We start from the raw sequence: 14355 nt of genomic DNA, 5'->3' as shown, positions 1-14355 counted from the left end.
CGTGTCCGTTTTGCCTCCTGCTTTCCAAAAGATCAGCACCGTGTACGAAAGAGCCGCATTAAAACTACTCGAACGTGCAAAACGTGCGAGAAGAGGGGGCGCTTGTTTCCAACCGAAACTTCTCGCGTGTGAGACGAGCTGATCATCGCTGTGGGAGGGTTACTCTGGTAGACAGGGCTGACCTTCGGCAATAGGATTTATACTCTCCAAGATGATATTTGCACTTTCTGGAGAGGCGATTTTCTCCACTTCAGTAGCCCGATTTCGTCGATTGCGTGGAGAGGGCTGTAGAATGTGGCGCCGCCTTTCCTGCTCCGTCCATGACAGGCGTGCTGGTCTCTGGAGAGAGAGCACGGTCCATCAGCGCACTCCAATAAAGGCACTGGAACCAGCTGAATCGCATTGGCGAAGCTCAGCGCTGGGCCGCTGGGCACGGTTTACCACCGTTTCCATAGTGTAGTGGTTATCACGTTCGCCTCCCACGCGAAAAGTCCCCTGTTCGAAACCAGGCGGAAACAGACTTCTTTTGTCGCCACGCTGTGATCGAACAGACCCACTCACCTCTTAGTGTGGCGGGATCTGCACAGTGCAGGTCGCAGCGCATCCTGCTTTCACTTCAATGCGCGTCCTGATGTACCCCGGTCTCCCGGGTGGGGAGACAGGTGGGGACAGGTGACAGGTCCTATACTAACGAGGAAGACATCGCTCTCTCCGACCCCCGGCATCGTGTCCCGACCCACCGTGCTGGAAGCCGACGCGTGCTGTGATTCCTTTACGGAGCAGAAATGACAACCGAGGAGCCGAGAGATCATTTCAGCATTTCGCGTCTGAACGGAAAACACAAACGACCAACTCGGAATGACTTGCCTTTGACGCTTTTCAAAGCGTTCTTTGTGCACGATGACTGCGCCGCCTAGCAGATACAAATGGGTTGTACAACTTTGAACTAGCAAATGGAAGAGGGCTGAAGTAAGAGACAAGATGTAAAAAGGGTTAACTTAAGTCAATTCTGCCTGAAAATTAGACTTCTAAGCAACAGGGGTTTATGGCAGGAAAGGGGGTTAACTGATAAGGATTCCAGATGCGAGGGGCATAATCTTAAACTGACCATTTGGCCAGGGTCTCTTAACTGGCCAAATACCATGACCCCCCCCCCCCTTACCATAACATCGAATGATGTCTGAAGCAGCAAGGAAGGACTATATAACCTGAAAGTTTGTACCGGCACATCGAAGAATACTTCGGTTTTGTTGTTTCTTGCGGGAAAAAAGTCCCGACTCTCTCTGATCGATTGGGAAATCTCTGCTCCCTGCGAGAATCGCCTGAGATGACGGAGTAAACGTGAGTTCCTGAATTCCTCTGGCCCGGGGAAGACACCGGTAATGTAATGGGTGGTTTGCTGTAAGCCCAGAATTTGGTGTGGCAGGCAGTCCGCGGTATTGTGTACAGGCGTTCGAAGCTGGTGTAGGCATCCCACACTGACAGATGAAGAAACTGAGTCTCTTTAGTCTGAAGGGAGTGTCTCACACTGACAGGCCGGAGGAACTGAGTCTCTTTAGTCTGAAGGGAGTGTCTCACACTGACAGATTGAAGAAACTGAGTCTCTTTAGTCTGAAGGGAGTGTCTCACACTGACAGGCCGGAGGAACTGAGTCTCTTTAGTCTGAAGGGAGTGTCTCACACTGACAGATTGAAGAAACTGAGTCTCTTTAGTCTGAAGGGAGTGAACCCAGGTGCCCTGTGCTGAGCCAGGATCAGGGTGGAGTGGCGATTGCCATGATCCGGCGAGCACAAAGCTTCATCAGCTGCCCTTTGCCACAGGAGGTAAGAGGATGTCCAGTGATGACGGGCTTCCCTGTCCGTCGTGGCAGTGAACAGGTCCTGGTTACAGGATCACTAAAAAAGGAAATAAAGACTGAAATCAGATCCGACCCACCATGCTGCCATGGCGACGGTGCACTGCCCAGTGAAAGTGGCAGCCTGTCCCTGGACTGTGGGTGGAAACTGGAGCACCTGGAGGAAACCCCCACAGACCAGGGAGAGAACATGCAAACTCCACACAGACAGCACCCACAGCCCAGGTCCAGCACTGTGAAGCATGCCCGACGATGCGGAAGGGCTTTTACAAATGAGTGTGTAACTCACACTGGTGCCCAGGATGGCCTGCTATCGGATCGCAACCTAATTTTCTTAATGCAGTTTGTTCGAAGCGGTTCGCAGGAGCTGGAGGTGAGGACTGAGCTGGGGTCCAGTGTGTGAGAGTGACTGCTGATGTCGTGTGTGTGTGTGTGTGTGTGTGTGTGTGTGTGTGTGTGTCTGTGTGTGTGTGTGTGTGTCTGTCTGGATCATTGTGAGCGCCGTCAGGTTTGTGTATTTGTTTAAACAAGAGGACATGTCTGTGCGGGTCTGACTCTGTGTGAGGGTGCAGCTCTAACTGTGTGAGCGCGGGCCTGTCTATCTCTCTACAATGCATGAGGGGCTAAATCTGCCTCTGAGAACCCGACTTTTCAGAAGAAAAATCTATGAAAAGGCACGGCCTGGCCCTCTTCTCTTGCTCCCGACGTATAACACCCTGGGGGATGAAGCTGGTGTCTTCAGCTGTAACCCTAGCTATTTATGCAAACAGCTCTTTTATGAAAAGCAGCTCTAGGCCTAGACAAGAGGAACAGATAAAACAAATCTTGGATTTATGGCTTATTCAAAGCAGACTGAGCGCTGCTATACTGTATGTAGGAGCCAGAGATGAAGAATGAGCTATTTAAGGAAATCAGGAGTGTGAGAGAGGGACTGTGTGTTTTTCCTCCCAGTAGAGAAGGCTTGTGGTTCTTTATGCTTTTCTGCACAGGCTGCCGTGTTGGGTTCTTGGTTTGAATGCTCGAGTTGTCAGGCTGGCGTTTTTTGATCCTGTTGGAGCCCATAATTGTGAACAAGGCGCTTGAGGACGTCTCTGTGCGGGTGTGCATTTGTAATGAGGTGTGTGTGCCTCTCTGTTTCAGTATAAAAAATGCATTTAAGACATTCAGCCTTTTCATGTTCCTAATATTCTTTCCTTCTTGACCATAAGAACTAAGGTGGCTGCTGGAAGAGGTGTTAGTGGGGCCAGCAGGGGGTGCTCACCCTGCGGTCTGTGTGGGTCCTAATGCCCCAGTATAGTGATGGGGACACTGGACTGTAAACAGGCGCCGTCCTTCGGATGAGACGTAAAACCGAGGTCCTGACTCTCTGTGGTCATTAAAAATCCCAGGGTGTTTCTCGAAAAGAGTAGGGGTTTTACCCCAGTGTCCTGGCCAAATTTCCCATTGACCCTTACCAATTATGGCCTCCTAGTAACCCCCATTTATGAATTGGCTTCATAACTCTGCTCTCCTCCCCACTGATAGCTGGTGTGTTGGGAGCGTTCTGGCGCACTATGGCTGCCATCGCATCATCCAGGTGGGGGCTGCACATTGGTGGTGGTGGAGGGGAGTCCCCATGTCCTGCAAAGCGCTTTGAGTGGAGTGTCCAGAAAAGCACTATATAAGTGTAAGCAATTATTATTAATTATAATGTAGTAAGTCCATTGTCCACTCCATTGCAAGGCATACACAACACAAACACCAGGAACAATTATCTCAGAAGCCAGTTAACCTCCCAGAAGAAATAAAAGGTGTTAAAAGTAAGTATCTCCTTTAGGTGAGGACAGACTGGATCAAACGAAAACAACATTTGAAGTGAATTGCAAATATATTGAGTTGTGATGCAACTGTAACTTGAACCTAACATGACTGGGTGGTGCATTTTTGAAATTGCATTTTCACAGCTGAAATACAAAATGAAGCTGATCGCAGTCCAAACTCAAGGTATTGTTGTAAAACTAAATATTCAACATGTTTCTACCTGTCCCTTTTCAGCTCACTCAGAAGTCCACAGCCTGCAGCCTCTCTGGTCCAGTGGAGGTGCTGTTTGATCCTGCAGGATCTGTCCAGTCTCACATAGTCTTACTGAGCAGCGCAGGGCTCCCTGGCCCCAGGTACGAACAGTGAGTGTCAGTGCAGAACAGCTCTCTGATACTCCGCTCCCTCACTCCAGCTGATCAGGGGAGCTACACAGTGAGGGACCTTAAGGGAAGCACTATCAGCACTGTGATCATCACTGTGGGAGGAGAATGAATTCTGGTATCCGAGAGCTTTTTACCGAATGAGGCTGGAAAACGTGGAGTGTAGCTTGTGCCTGGCCTGAACCCTCTCCAATGGCTGAGCGATGTGTATCTGCAGCTCTTGCAATGCAGCTCAGCACTTGCAATGGAACTACACCCTGAATCAGGACAGTGTGGGGGGCAGTGCACTATGGGAGTTGTAGTTCCTGCCAATTGGGGAAACGCCCCTCAGGACTACATTTTCACATTGGCTGTCCACACGTGGCTTCGCACTCCAGGAAAACGTCCCCACGCTTATGTCCACGCTTACTTTTCCAGGCACCAGAAGCCAGGCACATAGGTGCCTGCAGGATTATTTTGCTCCAGAAATGGGAAAAAAAATTAAGAGCATAATCTGACATGCAAAACTCCCCTTTATTCGAAAACAAATAAATAACTTTATTTGTTTTCGTGCAGCTGCTGCTGCTGTATTTTTTTTTATTTTGAGGGGTTGTGGGTCACCCGGTCTGCGGCTCACCTCTTACCCCCGGGGCAGGCAAGCCAAGCGCAGATCCCTGGGTCTGTCGCCGTCAGCAAAGGTGCGCTGTCGGGGGATAGGTGGTGGCCTCTGCTCTGCTGCTGGGCAGTCTCTGCTGGGGGTGGGAGCTGAGGTAAATGGAGGAGTAGAGCACTGTGGTCTCTTCTTCCTGCTCGCAGAGAGACAGACACACACACACAGAGGTGTGCTGAGCTCAGCTCAAGAGCTCTTGATCTTGTCTATTCTTGTATATGCCTCCAGGAAACTCACAGTACGCACACAGAGCAAGGACAGCTGAGGTTCCACACACAGACACACTGAGACTCAGCTGGAGTCAGATGAGCTGTTAATCAACTTTCATTTAAAAACACCTTCTTATGTAGCAGCACATAGGGTAAACTCTCAGTGTACAGACACACTAAAGACCAGAGATTCAACACACTTCAGCTTGAGTGAGGCTGGAGTCAGATGAGCTGTTGACAAACTCATTTTCTCTCAGATACACTTACTTATGGACCAGCACACTTAGTAATCTAACAGTTTGCACGCGGAGCAAAGACCCGAGATTACACACACACACACTGAGACTCAGCTTGAGTGACGCTGGAGTCAGATGAGCTGTCAACAAACTCATTTTCACTCAGATACCCCTCCAGCTTCCTGTATACCAGCACCCACAGTCGTCTTGCAGTTTACAGACAGAGCCAAGCAAAATGAGACTCCACACAGACACAGCAAGACTCAGCTTGAGTGAGGCTGGAGTCAGACGAGCTGTTAATAAACTTGCTTTAATTTCAAAACACCTTCTGATGTAGCAGCACATAGAGTAAACTCTCAGTGTAAAGACACACTAAAGACCAGAGATTCAACACCCACACACACTGAGACTCAGCTTGAGTGAGGCTGGAGTCAGATGAGCTGTTGAGAAACATACTTTTTCTCAGATACCCCTCCACCTTCCTGTATACCAGCACCCACAGGAATCTCACTGTGTACAGACGCAGCAGATACACTTACTTATGGACCAGCACACATAGTAATCTAACAGTTTGCACGCGGAGCAAGGACACAAGATTACACACACACACACACTCACACACTCACAGAGGATAACACGCCCAGGCTTATTCTACGCAGAGCTTGTCTTTGCTGAGCCAGAATGAGTCGCGGTTTCCTCCCACGTGTCTGAGCTTGTGTTCTGGTCGGAGCTGAAGTTGTGGGTCAGCGTGTGTGTGTGGAATCTGCTGTCTTGTTCTGTCTGCATACTGACAAAGAAGACAAGCTCTGCGTAGAATAACAGTTAGTTATCCTTTGTATCTGCGTGTGTGTGTGGAGTCTGTGGTCTTTGCTCTGTCTGCATACTGACAAAGAAGACAAGCTCTGCGTAGAATAACAGTTAGTTATCCTTTGTATCTGTGTGTGTGTGTGTGTGTGTGTGTGTGTGTGTGTGTGTGTGTGTGTGTGTGTGTGTGGAGTCTGTGGTCTTTGCTCTGTCTGCATACTGACAAAGAAAACAAGCTCTGCATAGAATAACAGTGTGCTATCCTCTGTATGTGTGTGTGTGTGTGTCTGTGTGTAATCTCGGGTGTTAGGTCCGTGTGCAAACTGTTAGATTACCAGGTGTGCATAATGTGAGTTTAGTATGTGTGCTGGTCCATAAGAAGGTGTTTTGAAATGAAAGCAAGTTTATTAACAGCTCGTCTGACTCCAGCCTCACTCAAGCTGAGTCTTGCTGTGTCTGTGTGGAGTCTCATTTTGCTTGGCTCTGTCTGTAAACTGCAAGACGACTGTGGGTGCTGGTATACAGGAAGCTGTAGGGGTATCTGAGAGAAAGTATGTTTGTCAACAGCTCATCTGACTCCAGCTGAGTCTCAGTGTGTGTGTCTCTGTGTGTGTGTGGTCTTTAGTGTGTCTGTATACTGTGAGTTTACTCTACATAAGGAAGTGTATCTTGAATGAAACTGTCTTACAGACTCCTACAGTATGTCTCGGATTTCACTGCTGGCCTGGCCAGGCCAAATATCGGCGGTTGTTTTATTTGCGTGTGGTTACCGGGTCATCGTTGAGACTGTTCCCGTCCCTTTTGCTCCGCCTGTTTCCCGCGGCTCTTCGGTGGCGGCCACAAGGACAGATGGAGGGACAGAAATGAAGAAGCATTATGTTGAGAAGCCTGCTTTCAGTGCACTGACTGAGCTCTGGGGAGTGTCCTACAGGGACAGGAGGTGGAGGAAGTGAAGGGTCTCCTGTCCCGATCGGTGGATCGCATTCAGACTAAAGAGGTTCAGTTCCTTCAGACTAAAGAGACTCAGTTCCTCCAGCCTGTCAGTGTAGGACACTCCCTTCAGACTGAAGAGACTCAGTTCCTCCAGCCTGTCAGTGTGGGACAGTCCCTTTGGACTGAAGAGACTCAGTTCCTCCAGCCTGGCAGTATGGGACACTCCCTTCAGACTAAAGAGACTCAGTTCCTCCGGCCTGGCAGTGTGGGACACTCCCTTCAGACTAAAGAGACTCAGTTCCTCCAGCCTGGCAGTACTGTATAGTTCTTTCCCTTAAGAATGAAGAACAATATCTATTTCAGAACGTGGGCACAGTACTCCGGTCTGATCGAGAGGTGCTCTGACCTGGTCGGTGGGAGAGGCAGTAGGTGCAGCAGGAGCAGATCACAGCCAGCGTCACAGCTGTGCAGCCCTGTCTTATGATCCCTGCCTCCCAGCAATGAAGGTGTAGTCTTAGTTCATTAGTCTACCTATCATTGTACGCTTTCACCACCACACCTATGTCTCATCTTGTATTTAAGCACTAGTCTTTCCCTACCTCCTCGCTCAGTATTGGTTTTCCTTTCGAGCTACTTAGTTGCGCTACGCCTTCTACCTCTTCGTACTGTTCAGGTTCCGACTTTGTTTTCTCCCCTTTTACTACGTTTTTTGGATTACGGTCTGGCTTTCGCTTCTCTCTCCCTGTTTGGATCACTGGCTTCCCCTGGACTCTCAGCTCTCTCCTTCGACTACGGTATTTGGATCACGACTTGTCTCTATCGGCTCCTGCAAGTGGGTTCATTAGTTGGTTTCGGTTTCACTGGCCGAATCCTTAACAGAATACTGAGCCACTTAACATGGACCCAGCGGAGCAAGAGGAATTTTGCTCGGTTTTGGATCAGCACTGGCAAGCTTTACTCCAGTTACAGGCTTCCGTCCAACAGACTTCAGCACCTGTCGGCAATGGCGCCTACCAGTAATAGTGAAAGTAATGCTGGAGCTGCCGCTTCGGCTCCGCCCCCGCCAGCTTCTACACCCGCTCCTCGACCTCTTCCACTTACACCACCTGACAGGTTTGACGGCAACCCTACGAGATGTCGGGGCTTATTAGCACAGTGTGCGCTGGTTTTCAGGCTCCATCCGGAAACTTTTTTTTCTCCTCAAGACAAGATTGCCTTCGTAGTTTCCCTGTTAACTGGCCGTGCTCTGGATTGGACAACTGCCCTACTAGATCGCAGGGCTCCTGAGGTACAGGACTATGATCTCTTTTTAGAGAAATTTAAGGGGGTTTTTTGTCGTTCCTCAGCTGGACAAGACTCCGCCTACCGCCTCTCATCTATCCGCCAGGGCCGCAGGTCTGCACAGGATTATGCCATAGACGTTCGAGTAGCAGCAGCAGAGACTCACTGGGAGGATGAGGTCCTTATTTTTCTTTTTCTGCAAAGGTTATGTGAAGAAATAATCACCTGGTAACACCTCCGTCTCATCTTGTATTTAAGCACTAGTCTTTCCCTACCTCCTCGGTCAGTATTGGTTTTCCTTTCGAGCTACTTAGTTGCGCTACGCCTTCTACCTCTTCGTACTGTTCAGGTTCCGACTTTGGTTTCTCCCCTTTTACTACGTTTCTCCCCTTTTACTACGTTTTTTGGATTACGGCTCGGCTTCGGTTGCTCCCTCTCAGTTTGGATCTCTGGCTTCCCCTGGACTCTCGGCTCTCTCCTTCGTCTACGGTATTTGGATCACGACTTGTCTCTATCGGCTCCTGCAAGTGGGTTCATTACTTGGTTTCGGTTTCACTGGCCGAATCCTTAACAAGTAGCTAAATACACAGGTCACACTGCTCCAGTTGAGGCTCAAACTCACAACCTCAGCATCACTCTGCTGTGCATTGCTGTATAAGCACCGCACGCTGACCGACTGCGCCACTGGAGCTGTTTAACACCCTCTCCTCATACAGACTGCCGCTGCAGAAACACAGGCTACAAACAGGGTTTCGGTTGTGGATCCATCTCCACATGGGGGGAAAGGGACAGTAAAATAGCAAGGAAAATACAAGAGAAGAAACTGAAAGAATTGTGCTCACTGCAAAGAAGGAAGGAAAGAGGTGGCCGGATACGTAAAACAGCTCCGCAGATAATTTGTAACGACATTCTTTGGTGACAATCAGCGGTCGGATTTCTCTTCAGGTTCAGCTCTGCAGTATGAACGTACATTCTCCGAGATTGGTTAGTTATATGTGATCAGCTGATATTAAATAGGACTAATAAGAATCAATACAATTGATGTCTGGCAAAGGCAAATAACCTTTGTACATGATCTGGAATGTGACTGGTTAAATTTCAGCACAGTTGCTACCCCCTTTATAAAGGGTGTGCACACTTATACAACCAAGACATTGAAAGTTTTTTTTTTATTATTGTTCCAAAAAATGTTCCATTTGTTTTCTTTCTTAAATGTTGTTGATTAAAAGATCTTATTAAGTGTGAAAAAATCTGATTGTGAAAAGGTCAAATTCTTAGTGAAAAATTCAGTAATGTGAGGAAAGATGAATTGTGGGAGCCGCTTGACTCCTCGTGTCGTTCTGTATTTCTCTCTCATTCTGCTGGGAGTGGCGCCGTCACTTCTGGTTAAAGTCTGTCAGTTGTCATTGCAGATGGATCAGGTATGAATGCACTTCGGCACAAGAAAAGACATGTGACTTGCGAGTATCCCGGCAGTGTTTTCTTTTTTTCTAGAGCCCGGATAGCTCAGTTGGTAGCGCATAAGAATTTTAATGTGAGGGTCCAGGGTTCAAGTCCTTGTTTGGGCGGTTGTGCTTTTCTTCAATCTATTGTGAATGTCATTCTAAATCGTCTTTTATCTTTCCCTCTTCTAGCTGTACTGTGGTTATTTTAAATGTTCATCACTTGTATTTTCTTTAGTGTTTCTTTTCACAAACCGAAAATGTTCAAGGTGATCTTCTCACCACACTCCACTTAGATAAATTAAAAGAAATCACAGTAGAGTAAAGGACACGCAGTGAGGAGCTCCCGCAGTGAGTGCTCTTGAATACGACAAGAGGAAAGGCACACTGCACATCTGCGGAACATCGCAAAGTATTTTTTTTTTATTAAAGGTTCAAGGAAACCTGAATATGTTTGCTAGAAGTATTTAAGAATCACAGTCAACTCGAGTACGATTGCTGCACAGATCTGCCATGTGAAATTAGAATACTGTTTGTGCGTTGTATAAAATACGCTGTTCAAAGCTTTTCTAAAACTACAGAGATACGTTTCGGAATGCGTCTTCCTGTAAAAATAAAATCTCTACACGGGTGCTATAAGCAGAGTCTGAAGCCTGCTTAACAGAAGAACTATATTCAGAGGGCCAAAGAATTGAATATTTCACCAAGTGAGAGAAAGCATCTCAGAAAAAGGAGCTCCATCTCTTCGAGGGCGTGAGTTGGAATCCCACTGCTGCCCAGTATCTCCTTGTTAAGAATCATGGTTTTGTTGTTGTAGATTCTGCGTGATTAAATCAGTTTCATTAGAATTAATTTGAACAGTCATATTTGTTTTATTCCTCCTACCATGGCAATTTGTGCTCAAAGATTTAACTTTTTTGTATTTTAAAAAACGTGCTAGCCTTGATGGGAAAGTAAGCGGCACCGCAGGCGTGGTGGCCAAGTGGTAAGGCGTCGGTATCAATAAGGTCAATAATCTGTTAAACATTTTATGCCATTTTTCCCATAGATGATGTTCACGTTGGAACAGTGAGAAAGGCGTGCCTGGATGCGCTTGAACCATCACCTTACTATCATTTGAGTCCCAACCTGACCGCACTAAGCAATTGTACCACAGAGACTCCAACAAGTTGGTTTTCTCCATTTGCAGTTTTGGGTAAAAAATAATCTGCACTTTAAAGCAAGTATTGTATTTCAAATTTTGCAAATTTCTTGAAAAATGTTGTTTCAGAGAGAAACTGAGTAGACAGGAATAGCCCAGTCAGTAGAATATCGAACTTTTTATCTGTAGGTCTCTAGTCAGGCGACTGATTTTCTTGCAACTACTGTGAACCTGCAAAATAGATGGTCTTTTGTCCCTCAGTTTTTCAAGTTGTTCTATGAATGTTTAAAATATTCAATATTTTTCATGCTCTTAAGCACTTTCTGTCACAAAGTTTCTGGTGTTCTTGGTGCTGTGCTGCACGTAGATAATGTAGACGAGAGCACAGGTAACAATACAGGACAAGCAGTGAGGATATCCCGTAGCTTTCAACTCAGTGCAGAGTCCAGAGGGAAGCCTAGGTTGCTAAACAATCAACAGGTATCTAATAATGACGTTCACAAAGGTGACAATACGTTTTTTTCAACATATCCTTACATTTACTCATACAGCACAACATATTTTCTATACCCTCAAATCATCAATGTAACGACTTTCTCGTGAGAAACACAAGTATAGAGTGAAATCACAATAACTTATAAAACAAATCTATTCAAACGCCCAGATATGACAGAACACACCCCTTTAAATATGTATTTCCTTTATTTCAGTTTTCTTCCCTCCCCAGGATACCTGAAAATTCACTATCGCATATTAAAGGCTGTACATGTAATACATCTACTAATAAAGATGGACATTAAAGTAAATTATTAATAAATTACACTTTTCATGAAGGCATGTATTGATAAAATTATTGTAAATAATTGTGGTGTCTGGAAAGCAATTTTAGTTAAATATAACAATTTTCAGGCAAGTGGTGCATAAGCTCGTTATTTAGACACTAAATTATTTCCACTGCATTCACAACAGTTCTAATGTGTTTGCTTGTTCTGCATAGTCTGCTACTGAGTTGTTTTCCAAACTGAAACCTATAAGAACATTATTCAAGATGCACCATGGCCCAGAATCGTTCATTGGGACTAGGATTAATATCAATTGAAAGTACTCCAGAATAAAAGATTTAACCTGAATATTAAAAGAGTAGGAAAGTAATAAAACAACACCATAACATCTTGACTTCCAATCTTCTTCCTGGTTCAGGCCATGTAAAATGACATAATCATTGGAGTCATGCCGAGGTTGTGAGTTTAAGCCTCGCCTGGAGCAGCCTGTTTTTCTGTCTTGACAGGTAAACAGTGGTTTGTGTTATTTGCTAAAGAGGATTCTGGATTAATTGTGCTCCTCCTGGGAGTGGTAAAGATGAGAAGTTCATGAGGCTGGTGGTAAATATCCTGTTCAGGAATATCGGGGTTGTAGGGGGTCAGATCTATAGATGTAGTAAACACATTAGTGGAGACGGTGTGTCTGCTCTCCATGAGAGAGCCGGGCGGGAAGAATAATCTGTGGTCTGGGAAGAAGAGACCCTCGTTGGAAGAGCGGCGCTCCTCACAGGAGAGAATGAAAACAATCTTTTTCAGGGACGCTGATTTTTCTCTTTGGGTGAATTAAAAGCATTTGTCACAAGTGACCTCGTGGCGCAACGGTAGCGCGTCTGACTCCAGATCAGAAGGTTGCGTGTTCAAATCACGTCAAGGTCAGCTGATGTGTTTGCAGGTGCTGCTGGTGCCGAACCCGGAATTTACACCATGCAGTCGGGTTTTAGCTGTACACCACCTAGGTAATCCGAATGAAGTTACAGAACACCCAGTCAGGATCTTATGCAGCATTTCATCTTGAACACGACAAGAGAAAAGGCACACTGCACATCCGCGAAACATCGCGTCCGACTTTAGAGACAGTGACATCAGAGAATGGAAGTTTCAAACCGCTTTTCTGTTACAGGTTCAAGCAAACCTGAAAGTTAGGGAGTGTTTGGTCACTTTTGTATGAAAAAGTGTCTGAAGCCTGTAATTATAATTTGCCCTTCTTTTAATTGTGGTTGAAATCCACTCCCATGTACCAAGACCTTACAGTATATTCATGTTTACTTAAATGACTAACTATTGGACTATTGGACATTAGTTGGTGTTTTTTTTTTGTAACGATTTGCTATTTCATGCAGGAAAGAAAGGAACCCAGACCCAACGTTTGCTTTCAGGTGGGGTTCATTTACATAACAGACATCTATTTCTGAGGAGCCTGATTTGAATCACACAACCCCGGTAGAAGTCGAATCGACAATCTTATAAACCGAAATCAGACGCGTTATCCATTAAACCACTAGCCCGTCACGTAAATTAATTGCATCATGGTGAGTTCAGTACCGCTACTAGTAATACCCCACCCCCATCTTAAATTTCTAAGTGAGAAACGTGTTTTCTACATTTTTTTTAGTTTTAAAAAATCATCACTTTTAAGCAGACAAAGCCTTTATGTGTCACTCTGAATTTCTAATTGATTTAGAATTCCAAGACAAAAGCGTTTCGTTCCACAGCGGCGTGAAATGATCACGTCTTTCACTCTACTTCTCTCTAGTAGTAAAGCAGACCTTGCTTGGTGAGCATTTGCTCCGGTAAATTAGGTCACTTTTCATGTTAACTCACTTCTTCTAAACACAACATTTCCTGGTGCATGTTTTCTCCATGAAAAAAAGACATGTGCATGTGCATGTTTTCCCTTACATGTTTTCCCTTACATGATTTCTCGTTTTGTTTCATCAAAGTGTACAGAAAGAAGAAAGAAAGGAAAAGTGTCGTTAATGAACTCTGTCCCCCTTGGGAGATGTCAAGCGCATTGGACATGAAAAGTGCCCAATAAAAGCCATTTCTCTTCATTTCTCTTACGGTCAGGGCTCCTGTTCCGTGTAAAGGAGGCAGCTTGCTCAGCCGGCAGACTCAGGGCTTCGTGAACGCAGATGGCTCAGAGCGGTGTGTCCAAGCGGCTATAAAAGAGGAGAATTCTGCCGGCACCGTAGCTGAGTCGGTTTAAGTACCTGTCTCGTTAACTGGAGATCCGGGCTCCACATCCCAGCTGTGCCTTTCTTCCTGTCTTTTTGTGCAGAAACTACCATCTTGGACAACCGCATAGGGCTTGATTTAGTTTAAAGCATGAATGCATTTCCTTTCTGCAACAACTTGTTTTTCAAGAAATTCATACAGCTTGTGAAAAATGAAATGTAATTCTTGGCTATCAGAGCAGTAGGAATATTGCCGACTGGCAAGAAAATGCAAGCAATGTTTATTTTTTGACCGGAAAGGTGCGAATGGAGAAAAGCCTCTCTCATCAGTCTCTGTGGCGCAATCGGCGAGCGCGTTTGGCTGTTAACTGAAAGGTTGGTGGTTCAAACCCACCCAGGGACGATCTTCTTATTATTGTCAATGTAAACACTGTCTCCACTAAAGCCGAAACCTTAACCCTCTTTATATTTGCAGAAAATGCGAGTCTTTTGCCCGTGTCCAACAACAACACTTGAGACCGGGGAAGTCCAATAGTGATCAACACCGCAACTCCCCAGAAATCCATATTCACCCTTGGAAAAGTATCTTTGAATGGCTGGCGGGAGATATCATTTATACTCCTGTTGCGT

General features: G+C 45.9%; 2 non-coding genes across 2 annotated transcripts; both read left to right on the top strand.

Annotated features, from left to right (window-relative positions):
• The first annotated feature begins 12355 nt into the window (after positions 1 to 12355).
• Positions 12356 to 12427, top strand: trnaw-cca (transfer RNA tryptophan (anticodon CCA)). Its single transcript has one exon. It is a non-coding gene; the product is annotated as a tRNA-Trp (tRNA).
• A 1627-nt stretch (positions 12428 to 14054) lies between these two features.
• On the top strand, positions 14055 to 14128 carry trnan-guu (transfer RNA asparagine (anticodon GUU)). Its single transcript has one exon. It is a non-coding gene; the product is annotated as a tRNA-Asn (tRNA).
• The last annotated feature ends 227 nt before the right edge of the window (positions 14129 to 14355 follow it).

The sequence above is a fragment of the Lepisosteus platostomus genome, chromosome 5 (genome assembly GCF_059453375.1).
Source record: "Lepisosteus platostomus isolate fLepPlt1 chromosome 5, fLepPlt1.hap1, whole genome shotgun sequence".
Lineage (NCBI taxonomy): Eukaryota > Metazoa > Chordata > Actinopteri > Semionotiformes > Lepisosteidae > Lepisosteus > Lepisosteus platostomus.
This window is presented reverse-complemented; position numbering and strand designations above follow the sequence as displayed.